This window comes from Rhinoraja longicauda, chromosome 15 (assembly GCF_053455715.1).
Source record: "Rhinoraja longicauda isolate Sanriku21f chromosome 15, sRhiLon1.1, whole genome shotgun sequence".
NCBI lineage: Eukaryota > Metazoa > Chordata > Chondrichthyes > Rajiformes > Arhynchobatidae > Rhinoraja > Rhinoraja longicauda.
Genome location: NC_135967.1, coordinates 5,726,431 through 5,747,623, shown reverse-complemented (window position 1 = coordinate 5,747,623; position 21,193 = coordinate 5,726,431).

Below are 21,193 nucleotides of genomic sequence, written 5' to 3'. Positions count from 1 at the left end.
CGGTACCTAGATCCGTGACGTAGAGGCGGCGATTGCGGCCGATCGAGACTGCCTCTATGTTCGATCGGCCGAGGCATTTCCCGAAAAGGTGCACGGGGCCCTGCAATTTCGGGCTTCACTGCCCCACCGCTTGTGGAAAAAACACCAGCCGCTCCTGTGCGGCTCTGTTGCATGGGCCTGCTGCAAAATGGCGGGCGCTGCTGCTCCGTCTTGGCGGGCTTTTTGTAAAATGGCGGCCGATGTGCCGCCATCTTGGCCGCGCGGCCGGTCGCTCCTAGGCCTTGAAACCCGATTTACCGAATCGTCTCCCGTCGAGTCCTCCTTTACGAGCGTGTCAGCCTTTTCCGCGAACGCCACCGGGTCTTCGAAGGAGACGTCCGCCAAAACTAACCTGACGTCCCGGGGCAATTTCTCCCGGAATGCAGCTTCGAACATCAAGCAAGGTTGGTGCTCGCCGATCAATGTTAGCATTTCAGTCATCAGGACAGATGGTAACCGATCCCCAATCTCCGGTAAATGCAGGAGCTTCAGAGCCCGCTGGTTTTGGTTTTGGTATTTCTCGGTTTGGGGGGGGCTGGTCAGGTACCGTCCCACCCGCGTGGCCACCTCGGGCTGTAGGCAGCTTACCAAGTGGTGGAACTTCTCTTGGTCCTCCGAGACTTTCTTGAGGTGAAACTGGACCTCTGCCTGCACGAACCACAGGTGCGGTTGGTGGGCCCAGAACGGGGGCAGGTGAACGCCGACCGCATTCGGCTGCCCACTGCTCGCTCCTTCTTGCGACATGTTCTCGTGGTCGTTGATCACGTCGGGGTCACCAATGTAGCGAGTCTGGAAGCGGATGTATGTTGCAGACGGAGTTTATTGCATGGGCAAACTCCGTGACAATCGCAACACTCAAAACTGTAGACAACCAACAAAACGTCTTCATCAGACAGAGTTCAACACTAGACTGCTTGTCCCTCCCGCGCTGGCTCGCCCCGTGACATCGCTAGCCAATCCGAGGGTTCGAACTCTCCCAGCCAATCCCTATGTCCCTACAATATACTAAAACTCTCGTTTGTTTGTTTGTTTGTTTGTGACTGAACTACAGCCAAAACGGTACACGATAGCGCAACAATTTTAGGCCCACCTTACTCACCATCATTCCTTTGGTGCTAATGGAAGAAGCTTCATTGAAATCAGTGTTATATTTTTAAAGTTATTCACATTTTAAAGTTTAAATCTATCTCCTAGGGAGAGAGGGGGGAGGGAGGGAAGGAGGGGTGTGGAGGGAGGGGGTGGTGATGGGAGGGGGGAGGAGGGAGGATAAGAGGGGGTTGAGGGGGATGGAGTGGGGGGAGGGGAAGGGGGAGGGGCAAGGGGGAAGAGGGAGGGGGGAGGGGATGGAGGGGAGAGGGGAGAAGGGAGAGGGGAGAGGGGAGAGGGGAGAGGGGAGAGGGGAGAGGGGAGAGGGGAGAGGGGAGAGGGGAGAGGGGAGAGGGGAGAGGGGAGAGGGGAGAGGGGAGAGGGGAGAGGGGAGAGGGGAGAGGGGAGGGCACTGCACCAATGCAGGAGAGGTTTGGACCCAATGGTTCCACTTGGTCTAGTCACCTTATAAAGATCAGGATCATTCAGCACAGAGACAGATCTTTCCGCCCACAATGCTGGTGTCAAGTTCCTGTCATTGCTAATCCCATTAGCCAGCACCCAGTGGAAAGCCGAGCACTCCTTGGCAATTCAAGAGCATGTCAAGATGCTTCATAAATGTTGAGAGAGTACCTGCCTCCATCACCCTCTCAGGATGTACATTGCAGACTTCAACCATCACTGGGTGAAAATTTCCTTCCTCAAATTTCTTCTAAACCGCTTACTACTCACCTTAAACCTTTGGCTATCGACACCTCGACTGTGGGGAAAAAAAATCTATTTCTATCATGTTTACCTCTCAACCTACTCTGTTCCAAGGAAAATAAACCTGGCCTGTGCAATTCCTCCTCGTAATAGAAATGCTCCATCCCAGGCAATGATGTGTATTTGCATCGTCCCCAAGGTAAGTGCGTGCAACCAGAATTGCACAGAGTACTACAGCAGTGGCCTTTCCAATGTAATTTAAACTTATACCATGACACCCATTGCACTACTTGCCTTCGTCACCACTGTATTTAACAGTGCTGCCACCTCCAGGGATCTGTGGACCTGTACATCAACATCCTTTTGTTCCGCAATACTCCCAGAGGCACTACCTTTCATGGACATAGGTTTAGAGTTATACAGGATGGAAGCAGCTAGCCTTGCCCTTCACTGTAACACTGACATGCTGGTCCATGTTTAATTTAAAAGCCTCCCACTCGACTAAAATCCTTTCACCTGCAAACAATCACACACAGTACATCTTTGCTAGTTCCTGGCTAATGCCATCAACCTTGCTCCAACTTAGAACGTTAACTGTTTTTTTTGCATAATTATTTTAACACTAATAGAATTATGGTCACTAGTCCCAAAGTATTCCCCCATCAATGTTTCAGTCATTTGCCCAGCCTCATCTCCCAACAGGAGGTCCAGTGTTGCTCCCTCTCTAGTCATGTCATTGCTTGAGAAAACATTTCTGGACACACTTAACAAATTCCGTTCCAAGTCATATTAGAGGAGATCTAGAAACAAGCAACTGCAGATCCTGGTTTACAAGAAGAAGCCACAAAACATTGGAGTGACTCAGCTGGTTACGAACATGGACAGGTGACGTTTTGGTTCGGGCCCCTTCTCCAGTCTGAAGTAGTGTCCTGACATAAAACATCACCTATCCGTTCTTTAGGGATGTTGCCTGACCCGCTCAGCTACTCCAGTACCTGAAGAAGGGTCTCGACCCGAAACGTCACCCATTCCTTCTCTCCCGAGATGCTGCCTGACCTGCTGAGTTACTCCAGCTTTTTGTGAATGAATCGATTTGTACCAGCATCTGCAGTTATTTTCTTATACTCCAGTACAATATTGGGGTAGTTGAGATCATCTACCATTATAACCTTAATTGTCACAGATGGCTGTGGAGGCCAAGTCAATGGATATTTTTAAGGAGGAGATTGACAGATTTTTGATTAGCATGGGTGTCAGGGGTGATGGGGAGAAGGCAGGTGAATGGGGTTGAGGGGGAAAGATAGATCGTACCGAGGTACAGTGAAAAGCTTTTTGTTGTGTGCTAACCAGTCAGCAGAAAGACAATACGTGATTACAATCGATCTACTTACAGTATATAGGTACAGGATAAGGGAATAACGTTTAGTGCAAGGTAAAGCCATCAAAGTCCGATCAAGGATAGTCTGAGGTATTCATTCACAAAAAGCTGGAGTAACTCAGCAGGTCAGGCAGCATCTCAGGAGAGAAGGAATGGGTGACGTTTCAGGTCAAGACCCTTCTTCAGACTGATGTCTTCTCTCCGGAGGTGCTGCCTGACCTGCTGAGTTACTCCAGCATTTTGTGAATAAATACCTTCGATTTGTACCAGCATCTGCAGTTATTTTCTTACACCAAGGATAGTCTGAGGGTCATCAAAGAGGTAGATAGTGGTTCAGCATTGCTCTCTGGTTGTGGTAGGATTTGCCTGACGTGTCTGGCTTCTGGCATTAAAATATATGCAGATTAGCCGATCAGACCTTCCTCACTCGTATCTCGCCCTGCCTGTCCTGCGTATTGACTAGCACACATTAATTTCTTCACTTGCCTCAAGTTTTTCATCGGCCGCATTATCTTAATGAGTCTCCCAAAAGGAATCACCTCACATTAATCAGGATAAAATTCCATCTGCTATAACTCTGCCCAATTTACCACCAGATCAGTATCATTCTGTAGCCAAAGATTGCCCATCTCACTATTAACAACTCCACTAACTTTGTCATGAGCAGTTTTACTAATTGTACCTCCACCATTAATATTTTAGTTGTTAATGTAAATAACAGGCCGCATCAGTACACCAGTGGTCACAGCCCTCCAATCACAAACGCACCCTTCCACCAATACCCTCGGTCTCTTATTAGCCATCCAATTTTGGACCCAATTTTCCAACTTTCCTCGAATTTCATCGGCTCTGACCTTTCAGACGAGTGATGTATGTGGGAGCTTGCCAGAACCCTTAGAGATGTGTATATAATCCACATCAACCGCACGGCTGCCATCATCAATCTATGGAGTTGCCCGCTCCAAAAATGAACAAACGTTAAAACAAATCTTTTCCTTTCATTGTACCCTCTACTTTTCATTATAATAATAATAATAATAATATAATAAGCATTTATTTTATATAGCGCCTTATCAGGTGCTCAAAGCGCTTTACATAAACAATCAAACATAAAAACAAACAGACAAACTATCCTAACGGAGAAGCGGTGAATAAACAACGCCAGCGTCCTCTCACGTCAGGGTCCGGCAGTAGACAACAAAAAGCACAGGACACACAGATACAATTTTTACACAATTTTTTACACAAACAGCCATCACAGTGATTGCTCTAGGCACACCCTCACTGTGATGGAAGGCAAAGTTTTATCTCCTCCTGATTTCTTCTCCCGTGGTAACATCTTTCCAGATCAACAAACCTTAGTGGCCACTCGTATGGCCTAATATCACTTTATTTTGGCTCATGGTAAAATTTTATGAGGGAATACCCTTGAGAAATACTATTGAGAGATCTTGCTACAAAAATAATGCTATTTCAATTTAAATTGCCGTTGTTGAGTGAAATTCTGAAGGGACTTAATATGAAGCTTTCAAGGGAAAAATATTATTCCCGCTATCTTAAAAAAGGACACCCATGACCAGTTGTGGTATCTTAATATAAGATAAGAAAATCTTTCAACATGTTTTATGAATAACTTGTAGTGAGTCCAAAACGAGCGTTATTATCAAAAGACTTTATTCTTCGTAAAAACTGTGACAAGGCGCAACGCACTTACTTTGGACACACACTACTTAACTACTAATATAATCTAATCTCATCTCCCCAGTTTGGCGCCAGACACAACTATACCTCGCGCTCCCGCACCACGTGACCCGTTAGCCCAACCGAGGGTTCAAGACCCCCCCGCTAATCCGTATGTCCCTACATGACCCCCCCCAGAACCCTCGAAACCGTACCTCACGGGTGCCCGGACCGCCCTCCCGGAACGCGTACGGAGGGGGGAAACCGACACCGCCAATGTGACGGGAGGCGGGGAGGCCGCCGCCGCCGGAGGCGATGGAGGGGCCACGGAAGCGGAGGGCTTAGGCGACGGAGAGCGCTTGATCGGGAACGGCGGCCCGGGCCCAACCATAGGCGGCGGGGGGCCGAGAGGTGGCAAACAAGGCGCCGCTGGCGGAACCAGTGGGGCGGCCGTAGGCCGGCCCCTGCGCGGCGGCTGGGCCACCGACACAGGGAGGTCCTTGTCCAAATGGGCCGGCTTGAGCCGGGATACCGAAACGAGCTCCTGGCGATTACCCACCTGCAAGGTGAAAGTGACAAGCCCCTCTTTTAAGTACCTGGAACGGGCCCTGATAAACCGGCCGAAGAGGGGGGCGGTGGGAATCTTTCCGAAGGAACACGAAATCGCAGACCCGCAAGTCCGACGGGACGTGGACTGCCGTGCTTCCGTGCTTGGAGGTCGGAACTGGAGCCAGAGAACCCACCCGTGCCCGGAGGGAACCCAACACCGACGTAACGGGCGGCGGCAAGGCGGGGGCGGAAGGGAGAATGTCACCCGGCACCCGCAGGGGCGAACCGTAGACAAGCTCGGCCGAGGATGTGCCTAGCTCGGCCTTTGGGGCCGTACGAATGCCGAGGAGGACCCAAGGCAGCTGGTCAGCCCAATCGTGGCCGGTCAATCGGGCACAAAGGGACGCCTTCAGCTGCCGATGGAAACGCTCCACCATCCCGTTGGATTGGGGATGGTAGGCGGTGGTCTGCTGTAAACGAGACCCATACAACTGTGCCAGCGCGGCCCAGAGGGAGGAGGTGAACTGGGCTCCCCGATCTGTGGTGATGACAGCCGGTACGCCAAAACGGGCCACCCAATGCAACGCCAGGGCTCGTGCACAGGAGGCCGCCGAGGTGTCCGACAATAGGAGCGCCTCCGGCCAACGTGTAAACCGATCCACCACCGTCAGCAGATGAGTGTAACCCCTGGAATAGGGCAATGGACCCACCAAATCCACGTGGATGTGGAAAAAACGGACTGGGGGAACATCGAATCTCTGGTATGGGGGCTGGACATGGCGCTGAACTTTGGAGGTCTGGCACGGAATACAGGCCCGTGCCCAGGCTGCCACCTGCTTCCGCAGGCCGTGCCAGACAAACCGGGCGGCCACCATGGCTGAAGTCGCCCTGATGGACGGATGTGCCAGGCCATGAATGGCCTCAAAAACCTTACGCCGCAGGGCGGCAGGCACCACCGGGCGAGGGCGTGGAAGGGAAACGTCACACCACAACTTGGTACCTGTGGGGCCACACGCCACCTGCTCCAAACGCAGTCCCGAGGCTGTGGAGGCGTACACCGCGGCAGTCCCTTCCAGGCGCTGAGCCTCCGCTAGCTCCTGGAAATCCACCTGTCCTCCTACCACGGCCATGGAGGGAATGGCCGGCCGGGACAGGGCATCAGCAACAGCATTCAGCCTACCCACAATATGACGGACATCGGTGGTAAACTCCGAAATTAGGGTGAGGTGCCGCTGCTGGCGAGCCGACGACGGATAAGAAACCTTAGCAAAAGCGAATGTCAGAGGTTTGTGATCTGTGTAGGCCACAAACGAACGGCCTTCCAAAAAATAACGGAAGTGGCGGACTGCTAAATAGAGGGCCAGGAGTTCCCTATCAAACGCACTATATTTGAGCTCGGCTCGCGAGAGCTGCCGGCTGAAAAACGCCAGGGGCTGCCATTGACCTTCGACCTGCTGCTCCAAAACCCCACCCACCGCCACGTCTGAGGCGTCCACCGTCAGCGCCGTGGGGGCGGAGGAGCGCGGGTGCACCAGCATGGTGGCGTTGGCGAGGGTTTGTTTGATCGCGACAAAAGCCGTCTCTGCAGCTACGGACCACGCCAACTCAGCGGGGTTACCCGCGAGGCATTGAAAAAGGGAGCGCATGACCCGAGCTGCTGCAGGCACGAACCGGTGATAAAAGTTCACCATGCCAACGAATTCCTGCAAACCCTTGATGGTAGTAGGGCGTGGAAAAGAGCGGACCGCTTCCACCTTAGCTGGCAAGGGAGTGGCACCGGCCGATGTAACCCGGTGACCCAAAAAATCTACCACCGACAGGCCGAATTGGCATTTGGCCGGGTGCAGAATCAGGCCGTGGTCCTGCAGCCTCTGGAATATAGTGCGGAGGTGGACTAAGTGCTCCTGGACCGAACGGCTGGCAATCAAAATGTCATCGAGGTAAATAAACACGAACGGCAAACCTCGACCCACACGGTCCATGAGACGCTGGAATGCCTGAGCTGCGTTTTTAAGGCCGAAAGGCATGCGCAACCATTCAAACAATCCGATCGGAGTAATGATAGCCGTCTTTGGGATGTCCGGCGGGTGGACCGGGATCTGTTGATATCCCCGCACTAAATCAATCTTTGAAAAAATTGTAGCCCCCTCCAGGCTAGCTGAGAAGTCCTGTATGTGCGGAATCGGGTAGCGGTCCGGCCGTGTTGCCGCGTTAAGTCGTCGGAAATCCCCACATGGTCTCCACCCCCCAGATGCTTTGGAAACCATATGCAAGGGGGAGGCCCATGGATTACTTGAAGGCCGCACAATTCCCAGCCTTTCCAAGTTCAAGAACTCCTCTCGAGCCATGGCCAGCTTGTCGGGTGGGAGGCGCAGTGCCCGGGCAAAAACCGGCGGGCCCTCGGTCGGAATGAAATGCACCACCCCATGCTTCTCGGAAGGTGCATCGAACCACTGAACGAGGAGCTGCGGGAAATCCGCTAGGACCGCATCAAACTGACCGGGGGCCGTGGTGATGGCCTGGATCGCTGAACTGGGTGGGGCGGCGCTTGGAGGGGCCGCAGGCCCCGTACTTCGGGGCCGTACGCCGGCCGAGGGCTGCAGGCCGCTACCGCGGATGTCTACGACCAACGAAAATGCCCATAGAAAATCCGCACCCAAAATGGCCTGGCCCACATCCGCCACGATGAAATTCCAACGGTAGGTCCTAGACCCAAAAGACAGGGACATAGCCCTTTTACCGTAAGTGCGGATGGGGCTACCGTTCACCGCAATGAGGGGCGGCCCCTTCCCCCCCGCTTGAACTTCGCAGTCGTAGGGGGGCACAATACTCACAACCGCTCCCGTATCCACCAGAAACACGATCCCGGTACCTTGGTCCGTCGCGTAGAAGCGGCAATTACGGCCAATCGAAACTGCCTCTACATTCGATCGGCCCAGGCATTTCCCGGAAACGCACACGGGGCTCTGCAGCTTCGGGCTTCACCGCCCCACCGCTGATGGAAGAAACACCAGCCGCGCCTATTCGGCCGTGTTGCTTGTGCCCGCGACCAATAAACATGTTCCGCAGCCCCTTCTTGGCTGGCAGACTGCGAAATAGCGGCCGATCCGTCGCTCTCTCGGCCGCTCCCCCAACTGTCGCTGGGCCTCGAGACTCGGGTGTGTCGCTCCCCGATGAGCGCGTCGGCTTTCTCGGCGAACACTACCGGATCTTCAAACGAGACGTCGGCCAACACCAGCCTGACGTCCCGGGGTAGTTTCTCCCGAAATGCCGCTTCAAAAACCATACAAGGTTGATGGTCGCCCACCAAGGTCAGCATCTCGGTCATCAACTCCGACGACAGCCGCTGCCCCAGCTCTGGTAAATGGAGGAGCTTCAGAGCCCGCTGGTTCTGGGCCCAGCCGAAAGTCCTCAGTAGGAGCCTCTTGAGCCCCACGTACTGCTCCATTTGGGGTGGACTGGTCAGATATTGACTGACCCGCGCAGCCACCTCCGCCTGCAGACAGCTCACCAGGTGGTGGAACTTCTCCTGGTCGCTCTCCACCTTCTTAATATGGAACTGTGATTCCGCCTGCACAAACCACAGGTGCGGCTGATGGGCCCAGAACGGCGGTAGGTGAACCTCGCCCGCGCTCGCTCCCACCTGTGACATTCTGCGTGTTCGCTTCAGGTCTTACGTTCGAGGTCACCAATGTAGTGAGTCCAAAACGAGCGTTATTATCAAAAGACTTTATTCTTCGTAAAAACCGTGACAAGGCGCAACGCACTTACTTTGGACACACACTACTTAACAATACAATACAATACAATACAATACAATACAATATATCTTTATTGTCATTGTACCCAGGGGTACAACGAGATTGGGAATGCGCCTCCCATACGATGCAATAATTTAAGTAATTAACAGCAACCCAACGAAACGAAACAATTGTAACAGTTTTTAGACAGGGTAAAGTGCAAGTTGATCTATGCATTGTGGCCATCCGGCTCAGCAGGACCGGTTCATAGCAGCTATGGCCCTGGGGATGAAGCTGTTCCTGAGTCTGGAGGTGCTGGCGTAGAAGGCCTTGTATCGTCTGCCCGATGGAAGGAGTTCGAACAGACTGTTGCAGGGGTGTGAAGAGTCTTTGTGGATGCTGGTGGCTTTTCTGAGGCATCGTGTGTTGTAGATGCCCTCCAAGTCTGGTAGCTGTGTTCCGATGGCCCTCTGAGCTCTATGGACTACCCGCTGTAGAGCTTTCCTTTCTGCCTCCGTGCAGCTGAGGTACCACACAGGGATTCCATGCGTTAGGATGCTCTCTATGGTGCAGCTCCCCCTCATCTGGATCCACACATCAGTTATAGACTCATAGACAAGGTGATCTTATAGAGGTGTATAAGATCATGAGAGGAATAGATCGGGTAGATGCACAGAATCTCTTGCCCAGAGTAGGTGAATCGAGGACCAGAGGACACAGGTTCAAGGTGAAGGGGAAAAGATTTAATAGGAATCTGAGGGGTACCTTTTTCACACAAAGGGTGGTGGGTGAATGGAACAAGCTGCCAGTGGAGGTAGTTGAGGCTGGGACTATCCCAATATTTAAGAAACAGTTAGACAGGTACATGGATAGGACAAGTATGGAAGGACATGGACCAAGCGCAGGCAGGTGGGACTAGTGTAGCTGGGACATGTTGGCTGGTGTGGGCAAGTTGGGCTGAAGGACCTGTTTCCAAACTGTATCACTCTATGACTCTATGGCTTGTCAGCTCTTCCTCTACTCCTCTCATGTCTTTCTCCCAGCTATCTTCTCACTGTTCCATTGTCCCACAACATCATCTGTTCATGTCTGAAGAAGGGTCTCGACCCGTAAACGTCACCTATTATTTTTCTCTGGAGATGCTGTCTGATCCGCTGAGTTATTCCAGCATTTTATGTCTATCTGTCCATGTCCATCCACAGATGCTGTCTGGCCCGCTGAGTTCCTCCAGCAGCTTATTTTCGATCAAGATCCTCCATTTGTTGCTTTGTTTAGTTTAGTTTCGTTTATATTTTCCTCGCTCACCTGGACTCTGCAAGGATTTTTTTAATTGCCAGAGTGAGACCACTTGCAAACATATTCCACTTGGGTAGCTTACAACAGGATCCTTCTTCAGACCAATGGAATAGTGAGAAGATCGCTGGGAGAAAGACATAGCTCACAACCAAATAGTATCGAACATTGAATCCGCCAATTGTAGGTAACTTTTACAAAGATCTCCTTTCACCCTCCCCTTTCTCCCCCCCAACACTCCCCACCTCCCCCCTTACTTCCCCCCACTCCCATCCCATGAACCCTGGCTGAGGCTGCTCATTCTTCCCCACATTCACCCCTTCCACCCAAAATCCTTCAACAAGCGTTACAGTTTGCAACTACATTTTTCTTTTGGGTTCACATCTGTTTCTATCTCTAGCCGTTATCCAACAATTTGGCTGGACCACACTTCTCTCCCAGTTTTCTTTGCTGCTCCCCCCCCACTGCAATCAGTCTGAAGAAGGGTCCCAACCCAAAATGTCACCTGTCCATTTTCTCCAGAGATGCTGTCTGATCTGCTGAGTTATTCCAGTATCTTGTGAATATATCTTTAGTTTAGTTTACTTTAGTTTCGAGATACAGCATGGAAACAGGCTCTTGAGCACACTGGACTCACGCCAATGATTGATCACCTGTTCACACCAGTTGAATGTTATCTCAATTTCCCACTCCCTGCAATTTACAGAGGCCAATTAACCTAAAAGCCTGTATCTTTTCGGATGTGGGAGGAAACTGGAGCACCTGGAAGAAACCCGCACAGTCACAGGGAGAACGTGCAAACTCCACACAGGCAGCACCGAGTTCAGGATCAAACCCGGGCCTCTGTCGCTGGGAGGCAGCAGATCGACCAGCTGCGCCACTGTGCTGCCCAACTGTGCTGCCCAACTGTGCTGCCCAACTGTGCTGCCCAACTGTGCTGCCCAACTGTGCTGCCCAACTGTGCTGCCCAACTGTGCCAACAGCTTTCTCTTTGCAAGCTGTTAATGTTATGAGATTTGGATCAAAGATAAAATTTCACAGTATTGACCGAAAGACAAAGATTAATAATGCTTGATCCAGATAGGGGCAGGTACATCAAATATAACATTTCTAAGTGTTATAAAGTAGGGTGGAACTGACAATGTCCTATTGCTAATCAATATTGTCTCCAGTGCAAATGGCTGTTTTCAGTCCTTCACTTTGCTCTTTATTAGTAGCCTGTAATTTCCATTACAGAACACTGTTCAATTATCAAACCTCCTCTCTAGGGTATGTTTTGGAACTCTAATGCCTCATAGAAAATCCATGATGTCTAGCATTTAGCGAGATAGCTGTGAGAGAATTATAACAACGTCAATTATGAAGTGTGTGTGCAATCACAGGAATGGAGTAGCCAGAGCTTCCATCTAAAGCTGTGCCCCATAGCCTGGGTGAGGTCAGAGATATATTGCTCTCACATATGAATGTGCAGAATATTTTTTTTCCACTCATTTCTTTTTGTCTATTGTAATTTACTGAATCTCTGTCATGAGATTTAAATTGTGAGCCAGTCACAAAATGGAAAACAGGACACTTTTATTTTCAGCATGTTAAAAGTCCATAATAAACCTATGCAATCCACAATTCTGTTGTGCCACGGACTGTTAGTTATGGATGCTGCTTTGACTTAATCCTTTCCTTTGTGGATGCCTACGGTACAGAATGATCGATGACGAAAGAAAAGCCTTTATGTTCTTGTAGCAAGAGCCCCCATAACTATCGATAGCACACTTATTAATCCGGTCACAAAGAAATAGCTGTGTGTTTATGGTTATCCTGTGTCGCTGCCTTGATTTGCAAGCCAGATGCTTAATTAGACAACAAATTAATGACCCTTGTGCACAGTTGATCTTGATAGCGTTTGATATGTTGGGGAATAAATCTTAACCAACGGATATTTGGCATTGTTAAACAAAGTTTATAAATAACTTAATTAGAGAAGCTTGGCAATTCTCTCCCGGATTAACCAGTTCTTGTTAAACTGTGACCAACGAGCTCAGTGAGACCATTAATTGTTTAATTAAAAAAACTACATTCTACTTGAAGGGATTAGGCAACCATCCATGACTGAGATATTCCCTTAAAAAGCAGGCTCTCTGAATTTTTACTTGATTAAAATTAATTGCTCTGCACCTAGGTTTCTTTAAGAATCAGGAATTATTAATAACTGCACTGTTCCCAAGTTCATCTTCCTTGAAAAAGATAGACTTATTTTTGTTACAGTGATTGTAGGAGGAATCATAAACAGTATTAAATTAACAAATATCCCACAGGGATGCCACATACTTGCTTTACAAGACCCAGAAGGGTTAAACGAATAATGTTACTCTGGTAGATTGATGTCCCAATGTCCATATTTGGTCACCATGGCAACCTACTGACTGGAGACAGGAAAAATATTTCCGAGGGCTTCACGGCCGAAGAAAAGTCAACATAATTGCTCTCTCTGTCCAGGGAGACAGCCTTGAAAGACGGCCAGTGACGCAAATTGTGATGTTAAATAATGACACAAATGAGAACATCTTAGAAACTTTACGTCAGCATGATTAATATTTCATTTATTCTGATTTCCCCAGTGTTATTATTAGACTTGAATGAGTGACAAAAGAAAGAAATTATGCAGGCAGGTGTTTGGGTGTTAGTAGCATAGCCCAGACCCAGTAAACCTGAATGATATACATGCCTTGTTGTCAAGGATGAACATATCTCTCACATTTTAATTAAAAATGTTAAACCACATCCATCTCTCCTGTCAACAGTTATTAATCAGTGCTTGGAAAATAGCAAATGCCCTTTCTCAAGACCAGAAAGCTTACCACTAACAGAAAGGTAAAGCAAAGTCCAGGCCGAATGGAATCCAGAAATGCTTTTTAAAATCTTGTCCATTCTATGTTTTACTGCAGTTCCTGTTAATAAAAATAAATTAAACATAAGCAAGTAAATTGTTCTTTCACAATCTCGAGGTATTCTTTGTGGTGTTTGCAAAATAGGAGCAGTGGAGTTGCTGTCAAAATAATGGTTGTAGTTGTATTTTAAGTGAAAAATCCCACAGCAGTTTAAACAAGGAGAGATGTGTGATTAAATTTAGAAATGAACCTGTCGCTGTTGAAGAAGCTTTGATCAATTCATCCCAAATGTACTGATTCCCTGCAGGTAATGTTACCAGCTTACACTTTCAGCAACTTATCTAAAAAATTATTAAAAGCCTAAGCATGCAAAGGCAAGTCAAATAACACTGAGCATCATTAATTGACAGGAAATTTTGGATCACTATCTTATTTATCGTGCCATTATTTCACTCTGCTTACCTTTCTCATAATCAGAGCTTCACTGCATTTCTTGTTAATAACACCAGCATTCACCTCTTTGTCTGATCATTGGCATAAATTCATGACTTTCCTGTCTTGTACCTTGATATAAACCCACACGTTTGGAGTAGGCTTGTGTGCAGGACTCTGATTGATTTTTTTTCTCTGGTATATACAAGCTGGTAGTTCATGAATACTAACAATTTATAATCCTGAATCTCAGTTCCCTTGATTGGATTCCTGAGTCAACAGCTACAGCAGTAGTGTGGGACATTTCAGATCACTTTGCTGAAGCAGTATAAATGTAAATGGCATCTTGATAACACAAAGCTTTGAAGTTCAAGTGAATGATTCACACCATGAAACCTTGAGATTCAATATAATATTGCAGACAATCAGGAGAGATTTCTGCTTGGATTCTTGCATTAATAATACATTACGAATGTGTGAGCATATTGCACCTAATTGGAACCGAGCTGGAAATTTGGTTCAAGCGAACAAGGAAGAATTGATACTTGTATAGGAAAGAACTGCAGATGCTGGTTAAAATCGAAGGTAGACAAAAAATGCTGGAGTAACTCAGCGGGACAGGCAGCATCTCTGGAGAGAAGGAATGGGTGATGTTTCGGGTCAAGACCCTTCTTCAGAATTGGTACCTGACTCTTGACATCAGATTCTATATGTCTAGCCCAGAAGACTAAACAGATGTAGAGCAGAGGGATCTAGGAGTGCAGGTGCATGGTTCCTTGAAGGTGAAGTCGCTGGTAGACAGGGTGTTCAAAAAGGCTTTTGGCACATTGGACTTCGTCGGTCAGAGTATTGAGTATAGAAGTTGGGAGGTCATGTTGCAGTTGTATAAGATGTTGGTGACGACACAATTTGAGTATTGTGTCCATTTCTGGGCACAATGTTATAGGAAAGATGTTGTCAAACTAGAAAGGGTACAGCAAAGATTTATGAGGATGTTCCCAGGACTAGAGGGTCTGAACTATCGGGAGAGGTTGAGTTGCTGGGACTCTATTCTTTGGAGTGCAGGAGGATGAGGGATGATCTTATAGAGGTGTATAAAATCATGAGAGGAATAGAGATGCACGGAGTATATTGCCCAGAGTCGGTGAATCGAGGACCAGAGGACATAGGTTTAAGGAGAAGGGGAAAAGATTTATTAGAAATCTGAGGGGTAACTATTTCACACACAGGGTGGTGGGTGTATGGAACAAGCTGCCAGAGGAGGTAGTTGAGGCTGGGACTATCCCACCATTTAAGAAACAATTAGGTACATGAATAGGACAGGTTTGGAGGGATATGGACCAAACACGGGCAGGTGGGACTAGTGTTGCTGGGACATGTTGGCCGCTGTGGGCAAGTTGGGCCAATGGCCTGTTTCCACACTGTCTATAACTCTATGCTCCCCATCAACTCTATCTGCACTTCACACTGCCTCAGGAAACCAACCAACATTAACAAGGATAAGAAGGGCTGAGGTATAGGGAGAGTTTGGCCAGATTAGGACTCTATTTCTTAGAGCACAGGAGGCTGAGGGGTGAACTTATAGAGGTGTATAAAATCATGAGGGGAATAGATAGGGTGAATTAACAGATCCCTCTATAGGGGATCAAAACAAGAGGACATATGTTTGTGAGAGGGGCAAGATTTAATATGAACCTGAGGGACAACCTATTCACTCAGAACGTGGTGGGTATTTGGATAGGAAAGGTTTAGAATGATATAGGCCTAATGTGGATAATGGGACTGGCTTAGATGGTGCATCTTGGTCGGCACGAATGTGTTTCTGTGCTATACGACTCTATTGGTTCGTATAAAATGGGTGAAAGGACCTGATTTTGTGCTGTGATTCTATGTCTCTCTGAGATTATGTGTCTGCAGCTGTCTGACTGAGAGCAGAAACACTCACCACATTAAAAGCATACTTGGATTGGAACTAGATAACTAGATGACCCGTAGCTCGGTTATGGATCAAGTGCTAAAAGATAGACATCGGCGAAGAACATGATAGTCCAAATGGCCTATTTTGTGTCCGAAGGATTTTGTGATTCTATGTCTGAACCAAGAGTAATTGCAACAAATTTCCATCTGGTTTTGCAGAATGGAGGTCACAGATCTCTCCATTTCAATTCACTCTTGTAAGAGGATAGTGTTAATATGCGGGGATCACTGATTGGTGCAGACTCGGTGGGCCAAAGGGTCTGTTTCCACGCTGTATCTCAAAACTAAACTAAACAAAACTAAAAGCTGCATTATTCCCTTTCTCACTGATTTGTGTCCGTAGATATTTGCAACTTCTATTCACAAAGTTTATAACAGATTATGCCGATATTTATACAACCCATTCGGACATGGCAAGGTACCATATCTACAATGCCTACCTCCCTGGCCTTTTAACTTTCTTGCCAATTGGAAGAATATGATGACCTGAACTTACTGCTCTCCAGATTCCTTGGGAAACTCAAGGCATACGGTTCACTTTTTAAAATCTGGCTTTAGCCACCAATATTTTGCAGTAATAAAATTTTGCTGACAAATATTGTAGCCCGCAGGATTAATCTGAACATTGAAAGGCAAACATATTTTGAAGGGCAGTAAGTTGGAGTATGCATACACTAATAAACTATTGAGGGCTGTTTCCAGTGTCTCAATGAGCCTTCGTTTTGCCTCAACTAAATCAATGTTTTTCAAAGGCTTTGGAATTTTCCAAGGTGTAGCAATATTTACAAGGATAAAAGTGTTGTTTTGCAATGGTGAATGAATGGCGTCATCCAGTGATGATGCTCGATGTGTCCTTTGGATTTGGAAGTGCTTTTTGTTCATCTTCGTCCTAGCCCTTGAATGAATAAAAATAAATCCATTTATACCACTATATTCATTCCAAAAATTGTCTAAGATCCATCTAATGTAACCCAGGCAACATGTTTCAGGTAATCCAAATCCAATAGAAGTCAGCACTGTATTAAATTAATCTTTGCACTGAGCTGTGCAAGTTTGGCATTAACAAAAGCAGAATTTAAGCACAGGGTCATGTTCTTAGTTGAGCATTAGACTGACATAGAATCATAGAGTCATACAGCAAGGACCATATAGCACTGCCCAGTTCTATTGAACATGACTGTTTCTTTATTAAACTTAATATATCCTAATATATTCCTTTATTTGTCCCACACCGGGGAAATTTGCAGTGTTTCAGCAGCAAAGTGGATAGCAAGAGACATTCATTATAAATAAAAATAAAGATAAGGATAATTATCATCATTTACTGTGTTATTCCTTTACTGTTACTGTTGACTGGTCTGTTGACTGGTCTGCTGGGAGCATTGCTGGTTGTGCAGTCTCACAGCAGCGGGAAGGAAGGACCTCCAATATCTCTGCTTCACACTCTTGGATGAAACTTCAAAGGTTTCAAAGGTTTCAAAGGCCTTTTATTGTCACGTGTACCAATTAAGGTGCAGTGATGTGCGAATTACCATGCAGCCGTTCCAAAAAAAAAAGCAACAAGACACACAACTACATAAAAGTTAACATAAACATCCACCACAGGCAAAAAAGTCCAAACTTCTTCCTCTTTATTTCTCCAGCGGTCGGGGGAGTCGAACCGTCGGGGCGACCAAAGCTCCTGCAGCCCGCGGTCGAAGCCCCCACGTCGGGGCGATCGAAGCCCCCACGTCGGGGTGATCGAAGCTCCCACGTCGGGGCGATCGAAGCTCCCACGTCGGGGCGATTGAAACTCCCACGGCTTGGAGATCCCGATGTCAGTCTCTGACCAGAGACTGCGGGCTCCGTTATGTTAAAGTCCACAAGCACCCTCGGTTAGAGCTCCGAGGTCGATCCCCTGGCAAGGGACCGCGGGTTCCGCGATGTTAAAGTCCCGTAGACACCTGCGCTGGAGCTCTCAAAAGTCAGTCTCCAGTAAAGGCCGCCAACTCCTCAAAGTTAGGCCGCAGTGCGGACGGAGATACGATACGGAAGAAAAATCACATCTCCGTTGAGGTAAGAGATTAGAAAACATTTCTAATACCCTGTTCCCTTCATGTAGCATCTTCCACCACAGCCAAAGAAGATACCGCTCCTGCTCTTGCACCTCTTTCAGGGCGGCATGGTGGCGCAATAGTAGAGTTGCTGCTTTACAGCGCTTGCAGTGCCCGAGGCCCGGTTTCGATCCCAACTATGGTTGCTGTCTGTACGGAGTTTGTAGGTTCTCCCTGTGACCTCGTGGGTTTTCTCTGGGTGCTCCAGTTTCCTCCCACACTCCAAAGACGTCCAGGTTTGTTGGTTAATTGGCTTGATATAAATGTAAAATTGTTCCTAGTGTGGTGTTAATGTGTGGGGATCGTTGATCAGTGGGCCGAAGGGCCTGTTTCCGCGCTGTATATCTAAAAATATTATTAAAAAATCAACCCACCATCCATTCCATCAAACACTTTGCCCAGGTTAACTGGAACTTGCTTCTAATTTAGTATATTGTGGGATGGTCACAATGTGGTCTCATCTGCTCCAGAGAAACCAAGTGGAAATTAGGTGTGGATTTTACAGAACACCTCTATTCAGTTGGCAACATGTTCCCAATTTTCCATTTGCATCCCATTTTAATTTTCTCTCCGACTCCTACTCTTCACCAGTTTATTCTTAGGGCCTGCACTGTTCCAACACAGTTTGAAGGAAAATTAATGTCTGGGCCCAATACAACATTATGTACTCAATATATAGTTCATACATTTCAGATAATCAGCTTTCCCTGCATCTGCAATTCACAATTCCAGCATCCATAATTTTATTCTTCTGATAAGTTCAGATAATTACTAATTTTCTCCCAATTCCACCTCCTTCAGCCAAATCCTGGCATTCTATCACTATTTATCATAGTGTCATAGAGTTATGGAGTATTACTGAATAGAAAAGGCCCTTCAGCCCAACTTGCCCATGCTTACCAGGGTGCCCACCTTAGCTAATCCCATTTTCCTGCAGTTGTCCCATATCTCTCTAAACCTTTCCTGCACATGTACCTATCGAAATGTCTTTTAAACATTGTAATTGTACCTACCCCTATCACTTCCTCAAGAGCTTAATGCATGTAATGTTTAGCTTAGTTTTAGTTTAGAGATACAGCGCAGAAACAGGCCCTTTCGGCCCATTGGGTCCGCGCCGACCAGCGATCCCCGCACATTAACACTATCCTGCACCCACTAGGGTCAATTTTTACATTTACCAAGCCAATTAACCTACAAACCTGTACGTCTTTGGAGTGTGGGAGGAAACCGAAGATCTCGGAGAAAACCCACGCAGGTCACGGGGAGAACGTACAAACTCCTTACAGACAGCACCCTTAGTCGAGATCGAACCCAGGTCTCCGGCGCTGCATTCGCTGTAAGGCAGCAATTCTACCGTTGCACCATCATGTCGCCCTTTGGCCTCTGTGTGAAAAAGGTGCCTCTCGATCCCCTTTAAATGTTTCCCCACACATTAGCCCAATGTCCTCCAGTTATAGACTTCCCTATCTTCCAGAAATGACTATGGCCAGCTCCCTTATCCATGGTTTTATAATAAGATTCCATCTGCCATTCATTATCCACTGCCTTCCGTCTAGTCAAAGGCAAGCCCTTAGATTTTATCTGACTCTCCCCATACCCTGCACATAACAATGGGTATTGTCTCTAGTTTTTTCCTGTTTTGATGTAAGATACATCAAAATTAAGTAACTTAATTTCCCTCCCTACAGATGTCGTCTACTTTGCTGGATAATTTCAAGATGTTCAAATTTCAGATCGACGACATTTGCATGACAGCATTTTATTTTAAAATCACGGTGGGATCACTCATGACTTTTTTATTCTTGATTCTCAGACCAAACCACTTGTGAGTTATAAGTATAAGAAAATAACTGCAGATGCTGGTACAATATCGAAGGTATTTATTCACAAAATGCTGGAGTAACTCAGCAGGTCAGGCAGCATCTCGGGAGAGAAGGAATGGGCGACGTTTCGGGTCGAGACCCTTCTTCGGACTGAAGTCAGGGGGTGGAACAAAGGAAGGATATAGGTGGAGACAGGAAGATAGAGGGGGATCTGGGAAGGGGGAGGGGAAGAGAGGGACAGAGGAACTATCTAAAGTTGGAGAAGTCGATGTTCATACCACTGGGCTGCAAGCTGCCCTGGCGAAATATGAGGTGCTGTTCCTCCAATTTCCGGTGGGCCTCACTATGGCACATAAGTTATAAGTTATAAGTTATGAGTTATAAGTGGTGAGTTCCACAGATCAGCAGGTATTTGGAGGATTTTAACTGCCCACCAATCTCTGCAAGAAGGATAAAGCTTGCACCCATCAATCCCATACAACTGTGGAAAGTAGTCTGTGGCTCAGTACAAGGAAAGCTTTATTTTTCCACGCCTGAATGTTGGCTGATAGCACTTAATTACTGCGGACGGCATGTGAGAACAGGAAACTGCGAACACTCTACAAGACGGGAAGGCACAGAGCCAGTAATATATCAAAGTAGTCGTTGACTCACTGCCTCAGTGACGTCATACTGCCAACATCTATCAACCTTTTATGAATGAGAGTACATGTTTGACCTTCCAGCTACAACAAATATAATATTTAACATTAGGTTCTGTAGGTTTCAGATTTGCAGATCGAGTCATGGAGTTGTACAGCATGGAAACAAGCCCGTCAGCCCACCTTGTCTCAGAAGGCAGTGGAGGGCAATTCTCTGAATGCATTCAAGAGAGAGCTAGATAGAGCTCTTAAGGATAGCGGAGTCAGGGGGTATGGCGAGAAGGCAGGAACGGGGTACTGATTGAGAATGATCAGCCATGATCACATTGAATGGCGGTGCTGGCTCGAAAGGCCGAATGGCCTCCTCCTGCACCTGTTGTCTATTGTCTATTGTCCCTTGTCGACACCAACCAAAATGCCCCATCCGCACTAGTCCCACCTGTCTGCATTTGGCCCACATCTCTCTAATCCTATCCTATCCATTTACCTGTCCAAATTCTATTTTAAACAGTGGATAGTACCTGCCTTAACTACCTCCCCAGGTAGCTCGCTCCAATTACCTATCGCTCTTTATGTAAAAATGTTGCCCCTCAGGTTCCTATTAAATCTTTCACTGCTCACCTTTGACCCATGCACTCTGATTCTTAATCCCCCTACTCTGGGTAAAAGGTTCTGCGCATTTACCCCATTTATTCCTTTCATGATCATATGCACCTCTATAAAATCACCGCTCATCCTCTTGAACTCCAAGGAATAAAGTCCTAGCCTGCTCAACCTCTCCTGATATCTTAGGCCCTTGAATCCTGGCAACATCCTTGTAAATCTTCTCTGCACCCTTTCTGGCTTAACAACCTCTTTGCTATAACAGGGTG